Below are 6,309 nucleotides of genomic sequence, written 5' to 3' on the forward strand. Positions count from 1 at the left end.
TACTTTTGAAAATCCAGCGCTTAGTTAACCTGATAAGTGTTCGTCGTCACATTTGTAAACACAACGGATTTCTTCTTTCGTGAGGGGGTTTGGCACCATGGCATCTTTGTTTCCCGGCGGACCAAAAATAAACGCGACACTCGCGTCTCCCGGAAATCCGGTTTAATTCAACCAGTCAGATGACGACTTCGACATTCCTGAAGTGTTTCCAGAAAAGTGTGTCATATGCATCAGACGTTTAGCCCACGCTCCGTGGGCGTGACGTCTGAGGCTGAGACTAGGAGTAGCTCAACCGTGTGGAGTACATCAGAAATTGAAGACAGTAAGTAATTATTATGGGTTCTATATGATTTTTAGTTTTAATATTACATATATCTGCATACCTTCAAAACGAGTCTAACAATTAGCTTTTTTGGTAATTCATAAAATATTGCAAATACATGTGACATAGTTAATTCATATGGCCTTTTAGGTTCCTTAATCACAAACCATTCATTTTACAAGTCCTCTAAATGTCAGTCATTTATTACACAATTAAAAAATTAAGCTACAGTAGAGATATTATAAGGAGAATGAGACTAATAAATTAATTATGTCATTTAATTTGATCATACTTTCAATATTTTAAACTGCCGGAGGTTACAGCAATTTATGTTAGATGCAGCCCTAATATCACTTTCCTATGTTAAGTGTGTATACAAAGCTAGGAAAATGCTAGGTGACTCCAAGTCTCATCTTTGGGAAATTTGAAGACGCCCTTTATCTCCATCTTCATGCATATGCAAACAGACAGTGAACCAAACCCAATAATTAATGCCACCCTGACCCTCCTCTCATCAGTCCATGGCCAAGCTCACAATAGGAGTCCGTGGCAATGAGGAGGTGCATGACTGCTGCTGGCAGAGAGTAACGAAACGCACCTGCTGCTTATTGCACCTTGTCACCACTGCCAAAACCCCTCCATCTCAATCTCTGCACCAGTTCTAGCCCAGTGGTGAAAGGTGCCCTGACTTGACAAGACCCTAAACCTACCCTTAACTAACCATATTGAGCCTATATGGCTGATCAGCCTGTTGGGGGCAAGGCAGTGTGTATATCATGCCAATTCTGTGCACGAAGAGCTTGTCCTTGAGATGCAAAACAGCACAACATAACTGGGAAGCCACCAATGACCACCTGTCCCTGCTCCTCTGGACCAACAGCATAACCATTCTGTCTTGCATATGGAGGTCATCATACCCGACATCTGTTTGAGCCTTTACAGCCACTCTCAAGAAACTTTCTGCCTTTATATCAACCTTTCCCTACCATGAAATAAACAAGAAACTAATCCACATTTGAAGAATAAAGACGTTTATTCAGTATTCTTGATAATGTTTTTCCAACAATGGACCGAAGTAATGAAATGTATGGTTTTCATTAGCCAAAGTAAACGAACAAGGAGAGATTGATGACAACTGCCATGCGCTGAGGTCTAACAGATGAGGTTCTGCACCAACAATTATACATGAGAAATCATAGCACACAGTACAAACTACAAGAAAAGCCCTTGGGTATCTGCTTAGGAAAGCAACACATTCAAATTCACCAAGCCTGTTACAAATACACAGACCTCGTAACATAGATGCACATGCTCAAAACACACATTCAGTTGAGTGGGACGGCAATCCTCCACATTCACACATAAAAATACACACATTCCTGCAAGCCAAGCAGTGAATGTGCTATTTGAGTATGAAATTCATCAGGCAAACCCTTTATGCTGTCATTGAGGGTACATCTGTTCAACCAAGGCCTGATTGATTGTCCATGAGATGATGGAAGCAAACATGCTTGTCTCAACAGGGCAAGAAATTATGAGAAAAGCCTCAGAATAGGAGAAAAGCCAACTGGCATTATGAGGGCAAACTAAATCAAACATGATCTCTCTCATATACACTTGTTCTTTTGGACTTTTGTGAGATCTTAAATTTTTTATCACTGTTTTCTAGTATGGGGTTTATTCTGTCATAATATAACACAATTGTTGTTTTTCAAAATGCTTAGAGCAATGGGCACATTAAGAGACATAAAAAAGGTTAAAGAAATGTCATGTAATTTGATTAACTGACCTTTTGTATGTATTAGAATCACCTAATAAAATTAGGGATTTTTCAATTCCATCTAAAAACAAAAACAAAAAAATTAAAGTTGCTGACTAGGGCCTAGAAAATATATGCATAATATTAATAAGGAGTCTCTGGACTCTTATTTGAACAGGGATAATAATTACAAGGAAATGTGATTATTTCATCTGGATTCACTCCTGAAGGAACTTAATTTTTTAAAAATAATTAAATATTATTTTAGTTGGTTAAAGAAACTACAATGAGAACAAAATTGAACCCATACAGCTCCTTGTGGAACACCATAGAGATGCCATGATACGAATGTATCAGACTTGTTTGCCATTTCTGCTACAATTCTATATGAGAAATTACCTTAATACTGCTCAACGAACCGAACAGCTTTTTTATTATGTTTGGGCAGAAGATATGTAAATATTTTATATGTCAGGAATACAGATCTTCTTATTAGTTCTGTCGAAATGTGATGTATATTGACAACAATACATGTTGCAAATAATGTGTGCGATAAATGTAACAAGGTGGAAGGGGGAAAGTAAAATTATTTGACACAAACATTTTAATGTGGTCATATTAGAAAACCACACACCAATTTACTACAGAGAATACAAAGATGGAAATATAATGTGGTTATGTGGAGATGGATGGTGGTATTTCCCAGGGCTCACTGCCTTGCCAGTTTACAGCACTTCAGTCTGCTGTTATTGGCCGGGCATTGAAGACTTCAAACAAGCAAAACAGGGTTTAACAAATGCTTACTTCTTTCTACTATCATCATCATTTTATTGCAAGGATAACTGCACAGACTTTAAACAATCATATTGCATGGATGAGTAAGTCAAACTGAAAGCCAGTACAACTGGTTACTGACTGCACGCAACAGATTAAAAGCTAAATCTGACAGATACATATTTCTGGTGCATCAGATTAATTCCTAAAGGAATAAATATACTAGAATTAGACAATTTTGTGATTCCTCCCATAACAGTCATTTATATTTTCAATCATGTAATGTTTAAATGGTTGTTTTCTATTCAAATCCATTTACTGAAGTAAACTTCCATTCAGCTACAGTGTGTCCTTTCACTTTACTTGGTAATAAAGCATAATCACACTGAAGAAGATGAAATGTTTTAAAATAGCTCATTTTCTTTTTATAATGGTTTGTCATGAACAAGATAATCAGTCATGCTGATTATCAGTAAAACAAAACAAAAAAACATGCAAGTGGCATTGCTTTTATACAACAGTTCAATAATTAAAAAAAATATATTAAGTAATTGGTTAATAATAATATATCAATATTGATTAACATGCATTTCAGACATACATTGGCCAGTTATTTGGTATACATCTGCATGTAAATGAGTGTGTGTGTACATGTAATGATACTTATGCTTTGTAAATGCTAAGATTCTTTTTAAAATGCCAATAAAAACTGCAGGATTTCTCCAGGTCTTTATCACTTTATTAAAATTACACCAAACAAAGGACAAATATTTACTTACAAGCCAACACGTATTTACAAACTTGCAATGAGAAGTTTAAAGCTTACAGGCTTCTGCATGTCATCTGCCCCCAATGAGTTCTGGGATTTCTAATGGTTTGATTCTCTCAAGTCTGTATTCATTGCATCCTTAATATCAAGAACACATTAGGTATAGTCTACTTTCATGCATCCTCTGTAGCCTACTTGTTGTGTTCTTGAATACTGGAATTGAACTTTACGGTTGATGATGGCGTAGTATGAAAACACAAGATTGCATAAGAATGCATAATTGGCCCTTTTGTGTCAACAAAACGCACACAAACTTGAAGCCAGTCTCTATTTCAATCTACAGAGATCTCAATCCGGTTTCAGCTCCACCCCGGGTTTTCCATGTCCCACTCACGACCGAAGGAAACCCGCTCCAAGTGATCGTAGAACGAAAAACACCGAAGCTCCGACTTTCGAAAAACCCATTAGCCTAGTACGCAGAGAAAACACCGAATTTACAGATGAATTATTTTGAGGTCGTTCCATTTACAACGGGTGTCAACTGGTCTTCTTTACTTGAAATCCCCGTGTCATCCCTGCTTTCCCATTATGAATTAACTCTTTTGATTCCGAACTAACACTTGCTTACAAAGACTACATTGTAACGCTGCTGTACAAACGGAGACTTAATCACAGAAAAACAGCACTAAGAAAGAACCCATCTCGTTCATGGTACTTTTTCTTAATATGTTTGTTGTAAATAAAACCCGCTGTTATGCGCGTTAGTAGAGCAACTTAATCAGACATCACTGAATAATCCTGATGAAAAGCCCCTCAGCATCCCAACTGAGAATCCGGAGATGCAAACACACACTCCCGTATCAAAACAGAACACTCTAATATGTTTTAATATCAAAAATAAAGGAACAAAAGCAGGAACAAGCATCTGAGAATCACATTCTCACCTCAAATACGGATCCACTTTCTTGCACGTGGGAGACAAAAGAGGCACAAAACGATCCCGTTTTAAACTCGTGATCAAGAACACGAGTGCTGTGCCGTTGTGTTTTTGTGTGTATAACCCATGAGGTGGACCAGAGCGTCAATGAAGAAGCAGCAGCAGCATCTTCTGTCCCGCTATAGAAACCCTCTCCGCTTCTGTCCTTCAACACCGCTGCTCTCAGACAGTCTGAACTGGTACACGGAGTCCGTGCAGAAACGAGCACTCCAACTACATTTAAAAAGATGATTGGATCGGTTTCGGTCCCGCTTTTGCAAGATGCAAGAGGTTTTCACAAGCACCAGGCTCGCGTTTTCGTTTCTAGATGCTGAGCGTTCACTGTGACTATCAAAGCAGAGGAGGATCTCCAATACAAGAGCGCTTATAAACACGTGGGATGCGTGTGATTAAGTCACTGGATGGGAGGATGAATGCTCAATTTACTGCATTTATTTTATATTCGTCTCCAGGCATTGGTTCAAACTAAACATTTGTCCATTCGTGCATGACTCATTTAGACTGGAAATTGGGGCAAGTTGTCACTTTTTTAGGGTGGGTGGTTTCTGAAAGTCAATTGTATTATAGGTGGACACATTTAAGCATTGGCTGCAAAAAAAAAAAAAGGCCCTTTCCACCATTATTGCTCAGGAAAAGAGATACAGTTAATTTAACGCTCATTTGATACAAAAATTATAAAAAACAATGTATAAAAACAAAAATTTTGGTCAACAAAAATTTTTATATTATACTATATTATTATGTGACAACTCCCCATCCTGAAAATACTTGTCTTGAGAAGACGGTTTCTATTTTTTGGCTAAAAATCTATCTTTGTGATACGATTGACTTTACCAGAATATATGTCAGTGTGTGTTATTGTGTTCTCTTGTTACCTAGAAAACTAATCAGAACTAGAAAAAACAAACTAGTTTTGACTTTCGACTCAAAACCTTTGCTGAGACTGTCCTTGTGACACACTTCCCCATATGACATCTAGCCCTGATTCACAATGTAGAGTCATGTGATGAGCAGTGCTGGTCTTGTCAGTTTTTCCAAGAGCTTTTATAAATCAACTTGGCAGAAACAGACACTTTGTTGAATATACTGTACGTACACAGTGGTCAAAAAGACAACAATGCACCACATGATGAAGAGGATGTCAGTTTCCATACTGACTAGGTCTGTTGATTCTAGCTGTCAAGCGGACATAGTTTAATTACACTGATTCTCATAATTGTTTAAATTATTTAACCCCAAGTGTTTAGTTTACCTCATCTTTTCTCAAGTTCATTTTTTATGACAAATTTATGGTTGTTTTCACACATTACTATGGGAAATCTCTTATTTATATGGTGGTTGTTGGCCATTACATTACCTACTATTACAGCAACTGTATGTAAGTTTTTTACCTTGAAATGTCAGTTTCAAAATCATGTTCTGACGAATAAGACGAATACTTCAGTTTCTTTCCCATGCTTTCCCATATGTCTGTTCTTGTAGTATGTTCTTGGAGTTTATTGAGCTGTTTATTGAGTTTATTGTTTGTTGCTTTACGGCAACAACAAATGCACATGAGCAGCTATCTACTGTAATTAGGACAGTAATTACAAAAATAAAATTGAATTGAATTTCCTGACTTAACTATAGGGGGCTCTATAGTCGCACAAATTAATGTATTATTATGGAACAATTAACTTTTACAACAC

General features: G+C 37.1%; 1 protein-coding gene across 1 annotated transcript in view; it reads right to left on the reverse strand.

Annotated features, from left to right (window-relative positions):
* pde4ba (phosphodiesterase 4B, cAMP-specific a) overlaps positions 1–4,958 on the reverse strand; it is a 142,032-nt gene extending 137,074 nt beyond the window's left edge. Inside the window, exon 1 of the mRNA XM_079376699.1 lies at positions 4,569–4,958. The gene's annotated coding sequence lies outside the window, so the exon portion shown is untranslated. The remainder of the gene's footprint in view (positions 1–4,568) is intronic.
* Between the last annotated feature and the right edge of the window lie 1,351 nt (positions 4,959–6,309).

This window comes from Barbus barbus (genome assembly GCF_936440315.1).
Source record: "Barbus barbus genome assembly, chromosome: 25".
Taxonomy (NCBI): Eukaryota; Metazoa; Chordata; class Actinopteri; order Cypriniformes; family Cyprinidae; genus Barbus; species Barbus barbus.